At 25.0% G+C, this 26,277-nt stretch overlaps 1 protein-coding gene across 3 annotated transcripts in view; it reads right to left on the bottom strand.

Annotated features, from left to right (window-relative positions):
* LOC129607840 (probable serine/threonine-protein kinase DDB_G0282963) overlaps nucleotides 1–26,277 on the bottom strand; it is a 160,884-nt gene that overhangs the window by 72,968 nt on the left and 61,639 nt on the right. For all 3 annotated transcript variants that reach the window (XM_055519038.1, XM_055519039.1, XM_055519040.1), the window contains exon 2: nucleotides 23,507–23,627. The gene's annotated coding sequence lies outside the window, so the exon portion shown is untranslated. The remainder of the gene's footprint in view (nucleotides 1–23,506; nucleotides 23,628–26,277) is intronic.

The raw sequence follows: 26,277 nt of genomic DNA, 5'->3' as shown, positions 1-26,277 counted from the left end.
AGTGAAATTGAATTTTGATAAAATATTATTGACCCTCAATACCATATTCAATACACAATTTTACAGTAACTTTACATTGTGTTAAAAAAAAAAAAAAAATCACAAAATTTCTTTTAAACACAACTTTTTCTTTTTAGTTTTTTATACGATTTAAGATAATCTTTTCAGTTGAAAACAGCAGTTTTTCACTTTTTTTTACGTTCTTTTTCTCTTGGTTTTTAATGCAGCCCTCAGGTTAAGAATGGTTTTTATGTCAGTTATTTAAAGGTATATGATCATATCCATGTGCTATAAAATTGGATACGACGATATCTAATCTGTAACTTTGTGTTATGTACATATATGGATCATATATATACATATATATACGTACAACCACATTGAAAAAAATGAAATGCGTGACATTGAACATTGGAAAATCGTGTGGAAATCAGAGTTTTTTTTACATTCTTACAGTATATTTAATGAATATAATTTTAATATTCATTTTAAATTTGAAATATTCCCAAAAGATATTCTTGAATCGATCACATCAAATGCAACAAGGCAAATTTTTAAATGTACTCTAAAAATATTTGTAGTATGTAATTTTTTTGGAAAGACACTGTTCTTCCATATTAAATGATCTCTTTTTTAAATATTTTAATTAAATATTTAAGTCAAATTTATTGAAAATAGCTTTACAGAACATTTTCCATTTAAACTTTTGATATTAAATTATTTTTCAAATTAAATTTTGAACTTTGACTATCTATTGATAGAAGTAATTTTAAAACGATACAATCTTCAATATTGGAATTTTGTATCAATTTTTTTCAATGATGTATTAAAATTAGAAAATAGATGTTGAGCTACTATTTGAACAACAAGAAGCCGCAGTCGAAAAAGCCCTTTATGTTTTTACAGCATTTCAGGTTAGTCATACTTTATTTAACCTGGATAACCTTATTTTTACCCTTTTCCCTTTTAAATAATGTTATGTTCTTAATAATTTATCATTTTACTTTTCTGTTTTGTAGAATTTCACATTTTTCTTGCATGTGCAAACAAAGAAACAGAAGAAAACAGGAGAAAAAACCAAAAAAACAATAAAATTTCAAAGGCTTGGCCAAATCTGTTAAGTTGTAAAATTATTTATATTTTTTCTTTATTAAGATTGAATACCTGTTGCATCCTTGAAGGTCATTTAAATTTTTTTTTTTTTGCTAAAAAACAAAGTATCTATAGAAGAATGTACAGTTCAATATACTTTGATAGAGAAAAGCAGATGCTCATAAATTTTCATTCGATTATGTGCCAATTAAAGTATTTTAAAGAATTTTGTTGAAGAATTTCTATTTAATATAGGCTTTCTGATCATGGATTTTATTTCATAAATAGTAGCGTTAGTTTATTTATATACAATTTTTAAAAATTTATATAATTTATATCCAAATTTTTCATATGATTTTAAAAATACATACTAGATTACCTTGCAAGTGTTCAAGCATTCGAAAAAATGTGTGTTGAGTCGATGGCTGAATTCAAAATCAGCAGATAATATTAAAAGAATCCAACGTATTCTTGCAACGTATTCTTGCAAAAAATTCTTAAAGAATTCAACGTATTCTCACTTTCTTTAAATTTAACGCAAATATTTCTATTTACTAAGTACGACTGATTTTAGCTTAAAATGGTGCACTTGTAATTGAACATATTTGTATTTGAATATTAAGAGAACAGAAGTTCAAGATTTTTTTGCGTTGTTTTATCTCAAACAATCTTTATCTTAAACAGTTGTTGGTTTAGAATATATGCGACTTAGAATTTATTTTAAATTTTAGGATATTAAAGGAATTATGAAGAATAATATTAGTGTACTTAAAAGTCAATGCCATGAACACTATTCAGTATTACGAAAGCTTTTAGAGTTATTAGAAAAGTATTATTGGGGAGAATGATTGAAAATTTCCGATTTGGTGCAATAAAAGTAATTTATTATTCAAATGATGAGCAAAAACTCACAATTCAAAAATTACCGATTACCAAGTATAATTTTTGCAACAAGTAAACTGTTTAAGTATCATTAGAAAAAGTGAAAACATATTTTATATAATTTTTTATTTATGATGTTACGAAATTTTAAGAGTTAGGATTATTAACAGCAACGAATTTCTCTATTTTCTATTTACTTCGTCTTCCACTTCAATTTATCAATTTAAAATATATAAGAGAATAATAAAACCTTTGCCACTAATAACCTTATAATTGTACAGTGTCTATCTATATTCACAATCAACTTCATATTTACAATGTACACTAATGTATGTATTACCTTACCTCTAGTAAAGTGGTATGATCTAAAAAGAAATCTTAATGTTATTATTATTGTACCTCTATATACAATCCCTGTTAAATTTTACAAGCGTTCATCAATTTATTCATTTTCATTTTTCTCTTCTGTTATCACATATAGGATGCACAACGAAAACAAAAAAAATGAAATAAAATAAAACAAGAATCATAACAGAAAAGCACGCGCTGCACTGTGTACGAACCTTTTCAATGTAGAGCTATAAAACTATAGTTATATATGCTTTAGTTGCAGAGTCAGCAAATAAAAAAAAAAAAGGAAATTTTTGTACTTCAGTTCAGATCATATTTGGCTTAGAAGATAAAATCAAATCGAAATGCTGTCAGAGTTTAATGACCTTCTTACATCAAGTTATGTATAATGCAGTATAAAAATTGTTTTGCTTTTCTCCTGTTTCTTTTTTTGCAATTATCATTATGCTTTTAGTTAGTGCATTCTATCACTTCGAAGCTATTGTTTTCGCTTGCAAAACTTTCTGGTATTTTGCATGTTAGGCTTGGCTATTCGTTATATTTTTGCTTTCTTACATTTTCATAATTTTTCTGTTTTTTTTTGTCTTACATAATTTTAAGATTTTTTATTTAGTGCAATTGAACTAAGTTTACGTGACATTTACATACTGTCATATCAATGTAAAAATTAATGTTAAATAAAAAAAAATTAAATATGTAAAAGAGAATGAAAGAGTAAGAGCAGGACGAAATAAAATTTAAATGTTATGGTGGCTGAGTTTAAATTATTTTCATAATATTTTAGAAATCTTATTCTACGCAAATGTTATAAAGAATTGTGGATATCATTTTTTAAATGCCATTAAAGTAGATTAAATATGAAAGAAAATCAAAAGTAAGGGCAGAAACTTGGATTGCTAAAACAATTAATTAAAATTCCTGCTTAATTATGAGTTTATCTTACTATCGTGATTCATGAATGCAATAGTTTGATGAATATAAATTTGTTTTTTACTAATACGGACCTTGGATACTAATACGGAAATCTACAATGTTTTTCTGTAACCTATTAATTTGGCGGGTTTTGCATTTTTTATATAGTTTGCACCCTTTTCCCCGGTTCATATCACCTGTTTACTTTCTAGTTTAATTTCGTGTGATAAAGTATAGATATTTTCATTAACGCAATACTGTAATTTAAACAGTGTGTTAAATATGCAATATATTTTTTCTATAAAATTCTATAAAATCAAAACGGTTCATATGATGTACTGCGCTATTCATACTAATCTCGCTATATTTCAAAAATTTAACATTGTTTATGAACGAACTTGATTACCACCAATTCTTACGAATACAAATATAACGCAGTTTTCGCTATATATGGCGATTTACTGAGTTTATTAAAAAAACTTATACTTTAAGTATTTTGAATTTGTTGTTTTTTAATTAGCAAATCATCTAAAACACTTGCCATTTCAAAAATTAATAATTTCCAAAGAAACGTGCTTTTCACTACAAGAGGATAGGTATGGAAAAACTGATTCTTTTATACATGGTTTGCTATATGTTTGTATATTTAAATTTGTTTTCTTGTTTTCGATTTTATCATCAATCCAAAATAACTTTATCCGGTTTATATAAAATTCTGGAGCCAATATATTTCCAATCTATTCGGCTCCTCCTTTCATTATAGCACAAAATATTTCGAAATTACGCTTACCATTTATAAAATAGCATTTGATTACAATAACAATGAAGTCAGCTTGCGTCTTATTATAAGAACAAAGCATTTATTTCACGTTTTATTAAATTTGTGTTTTTTATATGTGCCATTAAAAAGAAAAATTTAATGTTTATTGAATTTTAAAAATGAAATAAAAAAAATCTTTATCAAAATAAAAATCTTTAAATTTAAAAAAGCAGTATCTTAGTTACATTTATAAAAAAAAGTTTTGACAGCTAATTTACAATTAAACAAACCATAAAATTTATATACTTATGTATAATCAAAATGTATGATTCATATCATGCGAACGTACCACCACTATATACTTAAATTTTTGTGTCCGTTTTTTAGCACTGGATTTTATAATTTTTTTTTTTTTGAATTGATCTAACCAAACATATTACTTGTATAATGTAGGTATTTTGGGTAGTGGTTTGCTGATCAAAACTAAACTCAAATTTTAAAGTAAATCTCAGTTTATAATTGCATGCACACAAATATACGCGCATACACAATATATAATTATTATTTTTTTCATTTTGTGACATTTGAAAAGACAGATGAAATTTTAATGAAATAAGAATGTGCATAAAATTTGATCTCGTTTTGTGAGAACAAATTTTTTTGTTTATTTAGGTAACCTATGTAGTTTTCTTAAATAATTCGTAAAATCATATACTTATTAATCGAATTAAGTATTAAAATTACAGTTATTTAAAGAACCGAAATCATTCAGTTTTCATTGAAATTTTCATGATTTACGCAAGAAGTGGTGTGTATTTTACTTACATATATAATGTCTGTAAAATTTTTTTAGTTTTTTAAATACTATTGATATTATGTTGAACTAATTTTTAATCCTTTTTTAATTTTGGGTTTTTGAATTGTTGATTTTGAAATTTTTTAATTAATTTTAAAAATTTCAGAAGGAGGAATTTCTTAAAATTATTTTAATGTCAAAATGAGGAAAATATAGGTTATAAATGACATAGTGTAATTTGAGAGTTACATTTACGTCATGTTTCATCACCATATTGCAAGTAATAATAATAATTCTTCTTGTTTATATGTGATGGTGGTCTTTCAAATGTGTAGTCGTTCGTTTATGGGTCGATGAAATTAAAAAAATAAATTTAATTTATTTAATAATAATAAATAAATAAATAATGCTGTAATCTTGTATTATAATATTATTTTTTTGAAATTTTTTTTACTGTTCCCTCGCTCATGTACTTAGAAAACATACAATGATGTGAAGCAGTCTTTTTCTCATTTACTAAATTTGACATGTTCATGACTTGTTGTTCATTGTTAAATGAAAATGACATCATGGAATTTGAAAATTAAGTATATGTATATGTATACATATCAAGTATGCAAATATATATACGGAGAAAAGTAACATAAGGTTTCATAATGTTTACATTATAAGGCTTTCAGATTTTACTTCAAGTTTTGATACTAGAACTATGATCATAACAAATTTGATCTTGTTCATCCTACTCTAAAATACCACAAAAAATCAATTGCCGCGATCTCTTAATTTTCGTCATCGTGACAGGTTTTACATATACGACTTTCATTAGACTCAGATTGAATCATAGATTTTGTATATGTAAACAGTTTTTCAAAAAATGCTTTCGAAACATCTAATTTCGTAATTTGGTTCCAAATATAAAAGTATTGCATGCCAAATGGTATTAAAAGCTTATTTAACAAAGACGTCTATAATAGAATTTGCGCTACGGTATAAAATTCTCCAGCAATTATTATACGGTATATAATGCTACTTTAATTTCAAGTGTCATTAAAAATACGCATATGCATTGTATTTGTATGATAGCGCCAAAATATTCAATTTATGTTTTTTGTTCATTATTGAAAGGAAATCGATATTTATTTTTTTTAATCGTCAAAGATAAGACAAACTTTTTTTTTCTTTAACATATTTTAAAATTAATTGCCATATACATATATACCTACTGTATTTTGTATAAACATTTGTTTTCACTTTTAAATCTCATCAATAAAAATAAAAATATCCTCGATATAAAAAAAAAACACTGCAATAAAATGAAAAGAAAAACTAATATCCTAGGTGTATTATTAAAATGTTTTTTAGCTAAAAAAAAACAAAAACCCAATTAAATAAACTTGAAAATTAGAAAAAAAAATTATTTATGAGACGTTTTGAATTTATTTGCATTGAATATTGATTTATGATTAAACGAATACTATAAACAAGTCAGCAACAAAATGTCATCAACATCACAATTATTATATTGACTTTATAAAACAACTGGAGATGGTGTGTTTGTATGTATAAAAGTTTAAAACTGTCATATGAATGAAAATGACTGAATGAAATAATTAAAATAATATACCGTATTATAAATTTCTTTATTTCATATACATACATAAGTACATATATATCTTTACTTGTTTCATTAGTTAAAGTGAAAATTGTTATCTCGCTAAATAGGCACCTGCTGTACATATCATAGGCTATCGATAATAAAATTTAATTTTGAAAATTTCCATAAAATTTTTCCTACTAACAAATAAAATACAAGTGTATTTATATATATATACTCGTAATGTAGTTATATAGTTATATTTAATTTTCATTAAATTTTATATTATTTCAATAAAAAAAAGTGACAATATACAAGCAGCAATAAAGTGGCAATCTGACAGCTTTCAAAAATTCTCCAATATTGATAAAAAAAAAAAAAACAAAATTGCAAAATTTCTTCAACTTGCATCTTAAACTCACTTACATATATTCTGGATGATAGAAAGAGAAAAGAAGTCACCCAATTAAAAAATTTGAAAATGATAAGAAGAAAAAAAAAAGTGAAGAGAAAATAATAACAATTATGATTTTTGATCAAAAGATTGTATCACAACAAACTACTATAAAACAAGTGAAAAATCGAAATTTCGACGGAGCAGTCGACGCTCTATTGGAAAAAATTTGCAAAAAAAAATCAAGTTGCAATTGCAATATATAAGAGTTTTTCTCTTCTTTTTCTATTTCCATTTGTGAATTTTTTCTTTTTATTAGTTAATTTGTGCTTCAGTTATTGCAAAATTTCAGTGCTCTCGATCCTATTTTAAAAGACACTAGCTTTTCATAATATCGTTCCGTTGTTAAAATTTTGTTAATGTATTTGCACGTAAATAGGTGCATAATATATTAATTGCTTTACTATGTCTAAGGTGTTGTTTACATATATATATATACATATATATATATATACATATATATATATACATATATATATACATATATATATATATATATATATATATATATATATATATATATATATATATATATATATATATATATATATATATATATATATATATACGACAAATGTAAGGTTAATTTTACATTTTTAATTAAATTTGTATAAAAACACTGTTTGACATTGTATTTTATCGGACGGCAAATAATAAAAATTAATGTATTCTCATCAGATTTACTGTTAGATTTTTTAAAAGTAAAAAGGCGAATGTGTATTATAATTAATATGGAAGTTTTGAACAGCAATCAGCTGACTTATTCCATTTTGGTTATAATTTTTGTAGCAAATTGTTGAATTTTGACGTAAGGTTTGCAACATTTTTTTGCCTTATACCAGGGATGGGGAACCTTTTCTCTATATAAGGCCAAATTTTAGTCAATGCAAAGTCAATCAGGCCGCAAAGTTTAAAAAACGTCCAAAGGTTATAAATTTTTGCTTTGTGTAGGTTGATGAAAACAAAATTATGTCAGAATATAAAAAATAACATAAAACAGTTTATTTCATAAATAAAAATAGATAAGTAAGTATGTACATTATTAATAAAATAATATGGTTCATTATTTCAATGACTTTGCTGTGATTGAAAATTATTGAAAAAGTTTACTAGCGTGGCATACAATTATTCTGAAAGAAGCCCGGACATAGGATTCAAATATTAATATGGGTTTGTTTTCAAACAAATATGTATGTAAATTTTGAATTCAAACGTTGTTAGAAATTTCATGGCTTTGAATTTTCCAATTTTTAGTTTTCAAATTTGAAAGTTTATGTGCACGGTTTATTTTTCTAAATGTTTGATTTGTTTTCGAAAATTTGGCAGCAAAATTTTAATTTTTAAGAAATATAAGAAATAAATTTTTTCAAAGGCCACTAAAAAACAGTTAAAAGGCCGCATGCGACCTTAAGGCCGCAGGTTCCCCATGCCTGCCTTATACTATAAATAGTCATTAGATTTTATCGGGAGATTGTGACATACATATACATATGTAATTATATATCATACTATCTAAAGAAGAACCTCATATCAATGTTTTTTTTTATTAAACAGTAGATTTTATTCAATTTTGTTCAGCTTGTTGATGTCTTTCGATTTTAATTTATAGAAAATTTTTTGAAAATTTCATATTTATGCAAGTATTGTAGAATACTTATACTCAAATGTATATATCAATATATATATGTATATATACATATAGTAGGTACTTGTTTCAAACTTAAGTGTCAAATCAACATCCCATATAATTTATATAACAGTAGTCTACATCTTAACGGATAATAGGAAAATTTTTCTGTGCTGTCATTTTAGCAATATGAAAAATATGAATGATAAAGAGTACAAGTTTTTCTTTTTATTATTTTATAAGACCAGAATTAGTAGACTAGACTTTAAAATAAATATATTTTAAATATATTTTAAATTTTATTAAGTTATATGTATATGTGTATACGAAAAAATATTTATATATAATTAATAATCGATGTTATTATATAAATAGAAATTCATAAATAATATTGTCGACATATTTGGGTCGTAACGGAAACTTGAATGTCAATTTTATTTTGATAAAGTGAGAGTAAAAATAGAAAAGAACTAGTTTATGTAAGTAACTATCGCATATTTTATACATACTAATTATGATTTACAATTGAAATTTGGTTTTAATTTAAATGATAATCATTTTTACATGATTACATTCTTGTTAATTATAATAATCAAGTATGAGCACATGCTATTTTTTAAAAAATTTGTTGTATGTTTTTCCTTTTTAAATACTCACATCTAGTAGCATAATAGTAAAAGATTTTCTGAAAACTGATGTAAAGGATCTTACCTAAAATTAAAAAAAAATAATTAAGTTAGATGGGTTTTATAAAATTAGTTAGCTATTATGTAAATATATGTAAATATGTTTTTGAAAAATTTGTATAATTAAGTAAAATTGTAAAAAAATAATTTTTTTTTATACATAAATCATTCAGTTTACGATGGTTGCTTAAATAATCTAGAAAGTGGTTACATTTAGGGCTTTACATTTAACGCTTATTTGTTGTATTCTATAAGTTTATATTCAAGCAGACACACATGCAACTGTATGCATGCAATTGAGTGATCAAACGGATAAAGAATCTATTTGAATCGACGCAATAGTTTAGATGTTGGTAGAACGATTTTTGAAATAAGCATTGATTTCAAAACTAAAAATCGCATGTCTGAGTGAGCCTTCTAATGCAGTGAGACTGATGTTCGAATAACCCTTATTGCATAATAAAAAACGTTAATTATGAATTCGCTTGTTGACCAATGAATTTCACAATTTGATAATTACTCAAAATAAGGTTTCCCCGAACAGACTGCTTAAAAATTAAGCAGCATTGTTTTATTAATTCACTTAAGTATTCAAATTTGCAATATTTCTGGCTTTTTCTTTTAATTTAAATTTCAGAACTGCTCTTTTAATATTCACATTAGTTATTAAAATATGTGATTCTCATAAGAACAGGCTTGCAATTGATGAACAAGACAAACTTAAGTTTCTCATTTCAATTTCACTATATTGTTATAACTACATATTATGTATAAGTATATGTTGGCACATTATACAGCATACAATACAAAGTCGTTTAACACGCATGACACATATTCTAATAATGAATTGTTTTTGTTTTCATTTCAAAGATCTTATTTTGCAATTTAATTCAATAAATTCAATTAAGACGAAATGAAATAAAAGCAATATTAAATGAAATTTATTAAGGGCATTCTGAAGTGCAATGTAATTTTTGAAATTATTATTAAATTTTTCTGCCATTTTAGATTGATAATTTTTTTTTCAAGATTTATCATAAAATTTCCTGCCTTTTAGAGTCAAGAATAACAGACAACAAGTTGTTTCATAAGGGTTATAAAATTTTATGAGCGTGTTTTTTACTTACCAAAGGAAAAAAACTTAAAGTTTTGCTAAAAAAATTTCATCTTTCAATAGCGTTGTGATCTATGAATGTTGATTGACAGTACATGAAATTGTTCTAGGAGAAAACTGAACATTTCAAATTCATTATTTCAAATTTTTATGAATAAATGTAGGCATGTATATCATGTAAACATAAAAGTATAAACATAATCAAATCAAAATTTTGAAATCACTCAATTAAAATTGCATTCAAGTTTTCTTATGATTTCCAGATGAAACTAATTAAGTAAAATGTAGTAACGTATTTATAAGTGATAAGGAAATCAATCTGTTAGCTCAAAATTAATTAAACGTGGTGCTTTTGGTGGTACTTTCTCACATAGAAATTTTTAAAATCACATATACACAAACGTTATTAGAAAATATATTGAAAATTTTTATAAATGCGGTTATCGATTCTTATAAATGCTTTACTTGCTTACCCAAAATGAGATAAATCCCTTAAGATTTGTACTTGCTTCACATATTTTTAAAAGATAGGCCACAGAAAATAACCCGAAGTTACATTAACTTAAATGGTGGTTTTAGTATAATTCCTGATAACAAGCACAGATATGGATATCACAAAGTTTGACACATTATTTCAGCTTTTTGCGGACTTGGAAGAAAAACTTTTAGTGCAACTTCTCCGCTTTTTAAATTAAAATTTGTCTTTTACAGCTATATTGCTTATTGAGGCTGTTTATTGTAATTATTAATGAGGGTTTGTAAATTCATATCAAGAGAGTGCATTTAGAATAGGAAATAAGAAACCTAGAGAATAGGAAATAAGGAAGTAATTTCCTATACCATTACCTATGTCTAAGCATACGAAAAGTTTTACATGTACAACTTGTAAGCATAAAATTGATTTTATAATTGATACACACATTACGGTATTCTTTTGTTGCACATTCCATATATTATATGTACATACATATGCACATAACATTTTCTTGTTGAAGTTGGTTGGTTTTACTATACGCTAAATTTTGATTTAATGTGAATTTGATTTAATTAAAAATAAGAACAATGTTGCATAAAATATATGTAGGTATATGTGGTACAAAAGAAGAATATCGCAAAAAGAGCGATCAATTGATAATGTCAATTTAAATTTAAAAGGTTTATGAGTTATTTGCACATCAATTATATATAGTGAGAAATTTAGCATTATGAGAAAATTAAATTTTTATATTGCAACTTAATGGATTAATGAGAAGGGAAGAAAAAAAATTGTATGAGAACATTTTCATAATAAGACATAACACTTGACAGATAACTGACATATAATTGAATATTTGATAAAGTGTTGTTGTTTATCACTTATGTTGATGATCTGGTAAAGTTTATGTTATATTTAATAGAGTTTGGCAATATTATAATTTTCAATTAACAAAGTAAACTAAATTTATAAATAATAATAATTCATTTTAATGTGAAATTTATTTGCGTCTGTTTTTGACAATGTAACGTATAAAAAAATTTTCTCGAACTTTCAAACTTTTTCACAAGCACATGTGAAAAACCTCTTCATTTTTGAAAAATATTTATAAAATGTATATGTATTTAAAATTATTCAAGTTTATTTCAACAAATTGTTATATTTAAAAATAACAAAGAAAAATAAAAAAATTAGTGGAATCTCGGCATTAAATATTTTGTAATTTTTCCCAATTTTTCATCATAGCATCCATAGTGTACACATGCAACTTACATAAGTGTGCATGTATAACATTTATATACATGCTCATGTATACATAATACAAATTAATAATTATTATTAAAAATAAAGCAGACTTTACGTGCTCTAATAAATTAGGAAACTACCAAAAAAATAAAAATACAAAAACAACACAAAAAAAACTATAAAAATGTGAAAACTATAAATGCATCATGCTGTTCATGTGAGTAATTGCGCAAATACGACAAATATGCTGATTAAATTTTGTAGTTGAGGGGCAAAAAAAAAAAAATAGAGAGCACAACAATATATCGGCATGTATGTATGTATGTTATGTGTATATTGAAAATGTTGAAATTTCTAAACATAAAATTTAGTGATTTCTGCTTTTGGGTGATTTTTAATTTAACAATTTTTTTTATTTCAATGATTTTTGGTTTAGAAAATATAGAAAACTTTATATCTACAATATTAGTCTCAAAACAAATTTTAAGAGAAAACGAATTTTCATGCGTTTCATAAACGGCAATTCGTATGCATAGATGCCTTTTTAATTGTTAAAAAATTCGTATTAAAAGGGCAAAGCTTATATTTTTGGTATTTTTTTGTTAAAACTTTTCAAGCTGAAGTCTATATTAAGTAAATATTGTGTATAGGTAACAAACCTAAAGAGAATCGGTTAATTGCATTACCGTTTTGAATAATAAATGCGGTGTGATTTATTACTTAAAATGGTAGCGCAATTAGTGCAAAGAAAATGGTAGCGTAATGACATGTAATGGCATTGTTTAGTAACACAAGTGATATTATTTGATAAACGCTAGTAACGTATAGAACTTTGTTGATGTATTCTATGAAGAAAGCTAGGCAGAGTGTATTCAGTATACTTCGGAAAAGAACTTCATCTAAACAGTGTTGCAACAGTAAAAAATGCAAATTACAATATTTTTTTAAATATGCAACAATTTTTTAAAACATTTTCGGACCAATTGGTGTTTACTCTAAATAAACTCACTATTTCACTCAGATCTTACAGGCACTCGTTTAAATCAATAACATTTTGTTTTTTTTCCTAATAAACTGGGTTGCTGGCTACCCCCAATATTTTAAAATCTTTTCGATGTGCTTTTAAAATCGCATCAATATACACTAATCATATTTATGCAAATATTTTGCAAAATATTGAAAATTGTTTGTAAATAGTTTACTTTTCCTTATGTCTTTCGTGGTCGTGAATTCCGTGAGATTTAATCGTTTTGATTGTAAATGCCACGAGTCATATATAAGTTATTATGCAGTTGAAAACTAAACATAAAATAAAGATTAGAGCTTGAATATCATAGGTATTTTTGAAGTTTTCTCTTATTTAACTACAAAAAAAAAATTTATGCATTTATTGGATTTTATTGCAACATTATGCTAACATTTTACCCAAAACAACACAAAAAATTTTTGGAAATGAAGTAAACTTTTAAAATTTGGCCATTTACTTTTTTGATAACTCTACTAAAAATAGATGATTTATAACAGATAAGAATTTAAAAATAAAATGGTTTTTCACTTCTAATTTAAAAAAAAGATTTAAAATCTCAAGAGCTTTTAATGTAAACATAAAAATGTACATTGGATGAGGTACATAAATGTTTATAATGGTACTTTTGTACCACACCTGAAGTGTAAAATTTAATATTAAAACTGTGTAAAATATTTTAATCCTATAGGGTAAAACTATTTCTATATAAGTCCATTTTAAGAGCAAAAAGATAAAAAAAAAATTTGTTTAAGTTTTGATCAAATGCAGAGATAAAAGGAGAAAACGTGTTAAGCTTTTAAACTTTGTTGCGCGGTCATTTAAATTATAGGATGTTTTTAAGGTTATAATTTAAAAATCATTACAACAGTGTTAACCAAGAAAGTGGCTATATATAAATTTTGGTAATTTCTGTGTTTTGAAATATAGGTTGGCACGTACATACTTATAGCGGCTTAATTCATTTCATTTAACCTTTGGTTTGTGACATAACATAATTATAACGTTCCTAAGAAATTCACAAATTTATTTCGAAACAATCTTGCGAATTAATTAAATTTGTTTAAGTAAGTCTATGCAAATAGTTAACAGAAAAATTAGATATTTTAGCAAAGCATTTTTTTATTAACAATAAATTTGGCATTTTTTGGTTATTCAGTTAAGTTTTAAGTAAATACCTGAACCTACCACGAATTAAAATAAGGATGGGCGTTTTAAATTTTATTCGTATATGACAAATTTAATTATTCAACATAGTGTGTGCCATTATATTAACAATAATTTAACCCGATCATTCTATGTTTAGTAGTTTTCGGTAGTTAATTATTTTAATACATAATATGATAGTGTTTCTTAGTAATTGATAATGACTTCTATGCTTTCTAAATTACGTTCTACATATTTCACGTTATTGGCGTAATTGATCTAAAATTCTGAACAATCGTCAGCTGGCCGACCTTTCACCTGACAGTTTAATAATATTAGTTTGATTATATCAAACATAATAATCAAACATAAAGGCAAATCTATAAAAAACGAATGTTGGTTTTAAATATTCAATTAAGAACCAATTGCTAAATTGTATAATTAAAATTTAAATTTTAACAATTCTGTTGTTTAGAAATTGCGATTGTATTAAGACTTGTTCGATTTAAGTGACTAATTTTTTGTATATTAAATTTTGTGTACTAAGTGCTCTGGGTTCTAAATTTTTTTTATGTAAATAAATTAATAAAAAAAATTGCTTTTTTAATAAAAAAAATTCAAATATTTAAAGAAGCTTTCAATTAAATAAATTATGTTGCCAATCAATTCAATTAATTTATGGAAAACTTTTCATTTATGAAATTATTTAGAATAACTTGATTTTATTGTAACATGGAATCAATTAAGATATCAAAAAAATTTGTAGAGACAGATTTCATACAAATAATGAATTGTAAATATGTGTTTGTACTTAAGTGCCTTTAAAAGAGTTCTTATTAAAATATTTTCATATACGCGCGTACTTAACAAGATGTTAATTAAACAAGACGAGGAGTACCCTACACTTAAATAAATTACAGTTGATGTTCCTAAAGGCAGTTATATCTACTTTTATACAGTTAATTTACCAGAACTAGAAAAATAAGTGCGGTTGCATTTGCCGTCGCGACAGAAATATTGTCATCAGAACTCAGATCAGAACTCAATGTTGAACTATCGCGACAGATCAGAACTCAATGTTGAAAAGATCGACAAAAAATTTCAAGAAAACAAGTAATAATGTAACTAAATGGACAAATAAATGGAAAATAAAACTAAATTAAACAGTTGTGCCAAGCAAACACAAATCAAACAAATACAAACAAGCTGCTTCGTGCTTCCTAGTATGTAGTACGCAATAGTGATATTTAAAGGGGTTTGCATGTCCCCGAAGTAAATGATCAAATAAGGAGTTGAACCGTGAAATGTAGGGAGCTTTTGAGCAACATGTAAATATTGAAACCTTTTACTTATATGGAAGAAGGTAAGGACAGAAATATTGAAATGAACGAGACCTTTGTTGCTTTTGACCTAAATAAAAATTATTAAACAGCAGTTCTAATAAATCTCTGCGATTACATCCGAGTAATACATGTTTGATTTGATTAATTTAATCATACAGAATTAAGTTTGAATCTATGTATATTTAGCTCATACTAATACATAGTGGTACAAACGATCTTTAATTCATTAATAATCTACTTTAATTGCTATACCGTTTTTATCTTACGAAATTTTCACTTGTATTTAACAAAAAAAAATTGAAATTTCAAACATATACTTTTAAAATTGAACATTGTTGCGGTATTTTTACAATCTTGTGTGATGCTTGATAATATATTTTTTTTTACATACATACATACATATACCAAAAAATTAATATTAAATCAAAAAAAATTACTTGTAATATTTAATTAGTAGTTTTTTTTTAATAATATTCTGACGTAAATTTTGTAAGATAATTGAAAACAGAAAAGAAAAACATTAGAAAATAAATTTAAAACAAAAAAAAAATAAAGAGTTGGAAAAAAATTGGCGCCAGACGCTTTAATAGAAAATGAAGTTATTGCCGCTATGTTGCAAAAAAAACGCATTTTTATTAAATTAAAAACAAAATTGTTTTCTCATTATTGAGAAAGACTTGAAATAAACATAAAAACAACCGGATTAAGAGGGGCTCGCTAAATTGATGCTATTCAAACGCAACTACCTGTACATACTTACATATCTACTATTACTTACATATTTGTTTAATGCAAAAGAAGTTTATTTTATGTGTCAACAACATCTCACTATTCAAGTAATATTGATAAATATTTACAATTAATAATAAAATTTTGGAATCAGGATCGTTTCAATTCTGGACTATTTTTCAGAAGTGTCATATTGTAAATACAGATGGGACTGCATTGAATTTAAATAAAAACTTTGTAAACTTGTTAATATGGCAAAAGTATACATAGGTGAAAATGTATATTACGAAAATGAGCGCTGCATCTTATTAGATGCAATCTTTGTTTCTTTTAATTTATAGGAAAATTACGTACAATAAACTTTCGCTATGAAATGATTAATATGAAATGAAAAGTTTCTTCTGTTCTATATACAATTTAAGTGTTATTATGTCTAAATACAAAATTAATAAAAATTTTGCTCTATATTAAAATAATATTTCTTTTTATCAAAGTCAATGAACTATGACAAATTTAATTCGATGTATGTATGTATGTGAACAAAAATGTTCTGGATTACTATTGCATTTGTGTAGGTACCGAGAATTTGTAATAGGAACACGAATTCATAACATATTTACCTAGGTTTTCAATTTATAAATTTAATTTTATTGACGTTTTTTTTTTTTTTTTGCATTATTTTTTGTAAAATATTAAATTCGTGAATTGATGCTTAATGCAATTTTTAATTTAAAGCATAAGATCCTTTCAAAGGATACCAAATATAAATATATTTTTGTATATTTCCTTATATATTTGTATTACATGTAAATTATAATAAATGTATATACAGTAGTGATTGAAAACACTTCTGGGTGTACTTCTAGTACTCCTTATCCTACTTATAATATCCCGATCCCAACACTGAGAAAGCCCCGGCCAAACTATCCGAAAGCAGGAAAGTCACACAGAATATGTATGACCGTCTCTTAATCGTTTTTGCACAATCTACACAAAAAGGGTCCAATTTGTCCAATTTGTGCAAGTGATATTTTGCCCGGTGAAATATGGAAGAAGTATAATAACATGAATGCGATTTCGACACATCCCCGGCCCTCAGTAGTCCCTCAGCGAAGATTTGATTCGTCTTCAAGCAGAACGTCGAAGACTGTTCAGACAGACTTTGACAGTTCACAGAGAATGGGATTGGCCCAGCGAAAAGGATTTCAGATCCTCTCCGCGCCTACTCATTAGCAATTTTGCAATTAATTGGACAATGTAAACAAGGTTTCGAATATTGCCTGACATGGAGGTTGATTTGAGGCACAATAATTTTTTAATTCATAATATTAATGTAATTAATATTATAAATTAAAAAATTAATTCCACCCCTAAATAAGCCGATCATTAGCCAGTTGATTGAATGATCGAAAAATATTTTGATCTAAATTTTTAATAAAATAAGTTTGATTATTTCTAATTAATATGAAACAATTTCTTTGTGGTCAGGCAAACTTTTCTTAGCCTTATCTCTGAGCTATCTTTATATTTTAACAAATAGTTGCACTGTTTATAAATTTAAGCTTCACATTTTTGAAAAAAGAAATATTTTTCTTAATAAGAATTTTAAATGAAAAAATATTAGAGCGGAATATAAGAATTCAATTCAATTTAAAGTGTACTCACAATACTCATTTACATATGTACATACATATACACATTATGCATGCATTAGAATTTCAAGCTCTCTCATGTGAATTTCTTTTTGAAAATCTTTTCAATTGCTTTCATATGAAAAAGGTTCATGGCATATTGAGTATTTTTACTTACATGCATATATACAATAGTTATGCAAAAAAGTTGAAAAGATTTTTTTTTTAAACGTAAAATCTCTTAAAAATATTGCAGAAATTCTCTTCAAATATGGGTCACATAATTTTGTTTTTTTTTTGCATTTCTGTTTTACATTAAACTACAAGCTTTTACAAATTAAAGAATTTGTATGACGTATCCTTTTTTTAGATCCCTTCATAATGATGGTATAATGTGTTTGTAATATAGAATTAAAATAGTATAAGACAATAACATTTCATGCAAATATATGCAATTGGTGTGAATAGAATGCAATTCTTTGAAAAGAAATTTAGATTGCGATTTTATAGATAAAATAAAGGATGAATATACGTGCAAATAATTTGTATGTATTCGGGTGCATTAACAATATTTCACAAATTATATTTAATCCTTTCTCTTCATTTTATATTTAATTTATTTAGAGTAGTAGAATTAAATTTTTTTATGGTTTTCATAGATTATTTTGTGGGTAATTTTATTTTTATTGTCATACACGCTCTAAATAAAATCTAGGACACAAAAACTTTTGTTTTTAAATTTGAAAATATTATATAACACTTTGGTCAATGTAAATTTAGTCAGAATCTCTAAATTTCAAATTAATTATCTGAATTCAATTTTAAATGTAGCTTATATAATGAAGCTACATTAGTAGCTTAAATTTAATTTTATCACACCCTTTTTAATAATTTTCATATATTCCTGCATTTGACTAAAATTCAGTTCAATAACCTCCTCCATTTAATGTAAAATATTTTTTTTTACATACTATATGTACAAAACATATTATTAAAAGCTTTAATATTCCGTTAGATTGAATGGAAGTTAATAACCAAAAATTACGTAACAGCAAGTTAATTTCGTATATTATTGCCATAGATATACATACGTATACGTGTATATGGAATAAACAATATATGTAAATGAGGTGTATCATTACTTAACTCAGTAAAGCATAACAATAAACTTTTCACATTTAATGCACAAAATGTACGTACGTTGTACGCATTCACTTTTTTTCTCTTTAATTTTCATATACAATTATTTGTTAAATTTTAAACATAATATTACAACATTAATAAAATGTAAAACATGTTTTTATTTTAACACAAACATTATTAAACCGGAAATAAAGTCATTTGCAATAATAACAGTGAGTGAGTACACAATCAAAAATAATGAGTAAATCGTCTAATAATAATGAAAAAAAAAGTAACGTATATGCTTATGAATAAAAAGAAAAAAAATGTCACAGTTCGGCGAAAATCATATTGTGTACTCGAATGTTAACAATAATATTTACGCATATAACAATAATATTTCAGTTTGACGTCATTTGAATAGGGCAAAGATACCATCGCAAGTACTATAACAAATATTTGAACAAAGAAATGGTCAATTTAATTAAAAAAACATCTTTGAAGATATAATCTGAAGATCGCACAGAAATCGTGATGGTTATTGCTGTAATACACAATAATTATTGAAGGACTATAGAATGAAACAAATTCAACTTCGTAAGAACGAACAAATAATCCGATAACTATACATTGTAAGACAAAGAAACTATTCTTTTCCTGAATACGGCATATAGCTTATTTCAACACCATGTGTTCATTTTTATATTCTTGGTTGAAGTCATGCATGCTAAGAAGCCTTTCCCAAAACATTTTTTCCTCCTGGTGGCCAGCAATTTAGAATGTGTTTGGCAGTATCGTCAATTACTCCACAGAATTTGTGCAAAATGCGGTCAGATGTGTTCAGTTTGTGCAGACAATATTTCGTTCGACAGAGAAGTTGAAAATATAAAAGCCGATTTCGATTATTCCAAATAGCCGTGATTATCCTTTGAATTACGAATGAAGAAATACCTTGGCATGGTAGTACCCACTTAACATTTTACTTATTTGCAAATTTATTATACTTAAAATCAATGATAATAATAATTATATGCATAAACAACCGTATGGCCATTACTGTCAAAGGAGTTTTTCTTTGGTAGTGTTTTATTTTTATATTTTATTCACAAAGCCATGTAAAGTACAAATTCGCGTAGCAAAGATCAATTTTTATTTTTTTTTTCTTATATATAATCCCGAAATAATTAACAAAAGTTTATTATTTTGTGAAAACAACGTTGAAATATTTTTGTATCAAAATATGAAAAAAAATTTTTGTAAAAGTTGGTCAAAACTCAGACACCATAAATTTATAAACAAAATTGCTTACTATAAACGCAAAAATATAAGAGCAGTGAAAACCCAGAATAACCTCATTTAGAGTTTTTTACTTGTATGTATGTATGTATATACTTATTTGTAATTCTTGGTCATATTAAGTGAACAATGACCGAAAAATTTTCATGAACGCGTACCATTTTTGAATATGTGTGATTGTAACAATTAATAAAAAAGAGAGTAAAATGGAATAAAATACAAAAAATGGATAAAATTGGAATAAAAAAAGAAGAAAAAAAAATCCGGTCAATTCGGTCAATCGTAACATTTGAACTCACCTATAATTTAATCCATTTTGTATTGTATTTAACTACTAGTATACAGTAGCAAAATTTTTATGATTACTAAGTATAGTTTTACAGTTAAATATGAACTAATTTGACCGCTAAAACAAATGTTTTTTTTTTTAACAAAATTTATACAACAAAAGTTGTAATAAAAATAAAAATTTAAATTTACAGCAAAAGCAAAGATTTTAAATAAATCCAATATGAAATAAAGCGCCAAATATTACTGTGGCTAATAGTTTAACTATTGTAAAAATTAATAACTAGACAATGAAAAATCTTGATAGCTTACTGATGGGCAACTTAAGAAACAAAAAACAAAAGGAAATACTTAAAAAGAAAAGAAAAGCTACATGAGATGAAAGAGAAAACAATAAAAAGTGAAGTACGGTTCGGGCAAAAGAAAAAAAAATTCCCGATTCTTTGGAAAATTACGAATTTTTTTTTATATTATTATGATTTTTGCAAATTATCGTTCTTAAAAGATATGGCACGGCGTATTTTATGTTCAATAATTTTTTAAATAAAAAATTCCATTTAAAATACTAAGAGAAATACTAAGACTAAATGACGTACTGCAGATTAGAGTAAATATTTTGTTAAAAATGACTAACTGAAAGTAGTTGACATCTTTTGTTATTCGACATATTCTTTATTGACATATGATGTACATTTTATTTTTGACTTTTTAATTCTGAAATGTCATTTGTAATTTGTCAATTAAAATACAAAAATGGCGGAAAAATGTATTTTTTTTGTAAATTATTTTATTTTTCTTTAGAATGTGCCGGGACAACTAATATTTCTTATTTTTGTTCACAGACAGACTGCAAATTTATTTTCTTTGGCGATCTTAAAGCATACGTACACACACATACTTATATCGACTTACATTAATTTAGATTTTTTCATCAGATTTTATATTATGTAAGTATTTTCCTTCTAGCTTCTAACCAACTAACTAATTAAAATAAGGAAAATGTGAAAATGCAAAAATTAAAATTCTTTGTATTTATTTTCTTAGATCTTGTTTTTTTTTTCTTTATTGTTTTTATAAAAAAATTTTCGAATACTTAATGAAATGATAGGTTCTATGCTTTTTAATGATACCACAGAATCATGGTGTGCCATGCTGTGCAATATGCGCATTCCAATGCTTTTGAAATAAACTTCCTATTAGTTTTTCTTTTCTTTTCTTTCTTTCACGCTTTCTTTCTTCATCAACATTTCTTATTTCCTTTATTAAATTTTTTCTCTTGTTTTTTTTTTATATAGACTTTGTATATATGTAATGAAATAATAATAATAAAAGCGTATTATCGAGAGCATTAATATTATTGCGAAAATAAAACGGTATTTAAGTTGTGCATATTGCATTCCTAGACGTTTGTAGACATTCAATGTAATATGCGTGTATATATATTTTTGGATATATGTATATAAAATTCTTTATAATATTTCAAATTCAAACAAAATGTCAAGGTCTATTTATATTTGTTGAGCTATTTCTAAATGTATGTATGTATGTTTGTTGTATTTTAAAAGCGGATATTCATGTGCTGCGAATATATACATAGAAACTTGTAACATAGTGGATATTCTAAGAATATATAGTTTTTAAGATCGTTAAAGGTGTTTTAGTATAATTTGTTGGAATTTTTGAAATTAGAATGAGATTGTTTTTGGTATTAATAGTTTATTATAGAAATAATAATGAAAACAGGCCCTAATAATAAGGTGCTAATTTAAAACACCATCTAGGAGAATCCAGGAAATTAAATAAACCAATTTCTCGATACCTGAATAAAAACTTTTCGCCTTTAAAATTTTAAAAAGTTTCGAAGTTTCTGAAGGCTTTCCAGTATAATATTGTATGTATTTTGTTTCTCGAATTTAATTACTATTTTATAAGTCAACTAATTAAAACAACAGAAAACATTAAAAATTTAAGAAAAATTAAGTAATCGTGATTTCTTTTAGTTACTGAGGAATATATATAAGTAAATATACACTTATTATATACGTATGTATATACTAAATTTAAACATATACATTTTTGTTTTTTAAATTGCAACTATATTTCTTATTGACCAACAAAAATAATATAACAGCAATGTATAATTATTTATAAATTTCGTTTCGGTTTGTTTTAATAGAAAAATTGTAATCAGAAAATTGTTTTAATGATGGTCTTTAAACACTCACTGTAATTTTAATTATAATTTAAAAATTGTATTAAGATTTAATTGGATACATAGTAAATATTATAAATAAATATACATACGTATATGAAAATTGTAGTTTATTTACATAATTTCTCAAAATTTTCATTGTTTTGAGAAAAATTTCGAAATTTTAAAATTTTCGGTGCGAAAACAATTATACCATAGAAAAATGATCATACAGTATTAAATGTATGCCGCATGGTGTTCCAATTTCATTTATTTGGATTTCTATGGGTTTGTACACTTGTACTTAACTTGTGTATATAATAATATTGAATTTTTAAAAGAGACCTTAAATCAAATTTTTATTTAAACCGGTTCAGAGTTCGGATTCATGCTCATGTTTATATTTGTGTTCGAGCACGGATTCTTGTTCGACTTCGAATTCATGTTCGAGTTCGCTCCGATTTGTTTTCGGATTGGAGTCCGAACTCGAACACGTTTGTTTATTACAATACTTTTATAAAATATTCTTAGACCGGGATAGCTATAGTTTTAATTCGAATTTGAGACTCGTAGTATTATTTTCAAAATTTTAATGTATATTGGACATGTGTCCATATATTAGTACTAACATTAACATATCATTTAAGTATACCATAAAACTTTATAAACATCTTATATTATTTCGAATGAATTCATGAAAAATTACAAACATAACATACATTAAAAATTAATTTCAAAAGTCACTTACCCTAAAATTTTCATGTTCCATACAACTATGATGCCTTCATGAATTTTTGTAATTATTTATAAAAACCTTTAATTTAAAACTTTAATTTTCAAAATTATAGTGTCTAATCTTGTTAATTAAACTGTAAATAAAAAAAAAACAAAAAAAATTAAACCATTAGTATAATAATTTTCTCGTATATTATACAAAATTAAATATTTAAATTGAAGGATTAAATTTTTTAATAATATGAGTTTTTTTTTTCATTATTGCAATTATTTTATATTAGTTATTCGGAAAAACAAAAAAATGAATAATAATGGCAACTCTTCATAGCAAGTCATAGCATATGGTGTGAGTCTCAGTAATTACCCCAGTATTAAAAATATCAGGTTTAAAGTTTTAAGAAAAAATTTTAAGTGGCAAAATAAAATTAAGTTTTTGTATATAAAATGCACATTAAATTTTGAGTAATTTCAATATTTTCAACATAATTACCATAAAAATAATTATTATTAATTATTAAAATCTCGATATTTCCACATACATCCATACATATGTCTGTATATTCAAAAATAAGAGTGTTTTTGTACAGTAATTAAACAGTTCCAATTAAAATCATAAAACTAATAAAATGTTATTTAATCTTCGTATGGGGATTTTGTAAATTCTTCTAAACGTATAAAAAATGAACGAGTGAAGATAAGAAGATGCTGTCAAGTATTTGAAAAAACTGTTACAACCTATAAGCATGTTAATTCCCAGGCGGGCCAATGATCCTTAATAAAATCAATTCTTAATCAAATCAATACCTTAAAATAAATTTACTCGAAATTTGTCTTGTCGAATTATGAAGTTTGTTTTCTAATATTTCAAATTATTCTACGAAATTTTGTGTAGCTTACCTTTGGCTTTTTTTTTTCATAGATAGTTCAATGAACTCTTTTTTTTTTTATCTCAGCTCTTTACTCTAAAATAATAAATCTTCAATTTGCAATTAAATATTTATTTTTTTTGTAATGTTAACTGTCATTTAATCTTTGAATTTAATTTTTTCTCAAGTTTTGATTAACAAACATCTTTTAAAATAAAAACGTATTTCTATTTAAAGTAGGTATAAAAAATCAGCCATAAAACAAATTAAAGAATAAAATCACAGTTTATAATTTTTATTTTATTACCATGTTTTTTTGTTTTTAATATTGTGTAATAGTTGGGAATAATCGTTACTCGTGCCATTAAAATTCTCTATTCCTATGGTAATCTGGGCAGGTATAACAAATTTTTAATAATTTTATAATACGCCATTTTAAAATCAAAATTTTAGAATATTATCGTTATCAAAGCAAGCAGTCATTTTTATCACTATAAATAATGTCGTCGCAGATTATGATCTCTTTTTTTGAACAGTGTGGCCATGGCCGTTTATATGTTTCTATATACATAATAGTAAGTGGCATACAGCATTTCGCAGAAGAGAGGGTTAATGGATTTTCTTTAGTTATTATTGATTTTAATTGAATCCTCTTCTTCGTCCATAATTACCTTAAACTCCTTTAATTAGTGGAAGTTAAATGGAACCTTCAGTTAGACTCAACTGGATTCATTTATAAAGTTGGTATGTTTACGTTTATTTACCAGTAACGTACATAATTTTTTTGAATATAAAAGAAAATATTGCGTTTTTTCCTCCCAATAACTCACCACAGAGGTATCGTATATGCAGCCAAAAACATTTGACAGAAGATGCTTTTCGCACTTAGCTTTATCTACTGCTGTTCACTTATTCACAAAATGTTAAAAATTGGTTTATCGTTTAACCTATACAATCAAATTTTTCAATTATAATGACATGAACTATAATTTCATTTGAATATACCCTTATAGTTGTCAATTCTAATTTTATGTCAACAAAATAATGACGCTTTGTGTTTTTTTTTCTACCTCTAATTTTTCACCCACTGTCCATTTTATAATTTTATTTATGTACAGATTATAATAATTTTATAAGTGGGTATACTGACAACCATATAAATAGAAAATTGTTATAATTTTTATTGGAAAATATTACAATAAAAAAATAAGCAGCTGTCACGGAAACAAATTGGTGCAGTATGCAAAGAGCCGTTTTCTTACTTTATTTTAATAAAATAAATTTCCTTTTTAAAATAGCTGACAATAACAAAAAAAAAATTTTTATTTTCTATCCTCTTAAATTTAGTCGAATTTATACTGTTATACATTTATGTACACAACGATCATTATTAAGTTTATGGCCATATTATAATTATAATGAAATGTTTGTTTATATTGAAAAGGAACCAGATGACAACAGAATGAATAAAAAAAAGCAATGAAATTAAATAATAAGAAAAAGTAATAACAGAAGGATAATAAATTGAATTTTTCCTAAAATTAACATTTAAATTTAACTACTTAGTTCAGTTTTCTTAAATTTTACTTGCAAGACGGCAATTATCTTTCTATACAGTTTGTCGCTATGATCTATCAGGTATATCATTTTTTTCATTGGTTCCTCCAGAATATCGTATATTTTATATCGTAATTATTGTTATTTATTAAAAATCAGTGATTTTAATTATATTTAGTATATGGTTTGTGAATTTGTGCACCTATCCCAAAATTAATATTATAAGAAAAGCCTATGTTTGTATACAAATACAAACGAACCAAAAAAAAATTAAATTCTAATCCAAAAAGAAAGGAATTTCGCTTGTTTCAGGAAATTTTTTAAATTCTAATAACTTCAATGAAATTGAGTCGGCTGAGAT

This window comes from Condylostylus longicornis, unplaced genomic scaffold, assembly GCF_029603195.1.
Source record: "Condylostylus longicornis isolate FDR11 unplaced genomic scaffold, ASM2960319v2 ptg000030l, whole genome shotgun sequence".
NCBI lineage: Eukaryota > Metazoa > Arthropoda > Insecta > Diptera > Dolichopodidae > Condylostylus > Condylostylus longicornis.
Note: the sequence above shows the minus strand (reverse complement) of the source record. Positions and strands in the feature narration are given on the sequence as shown.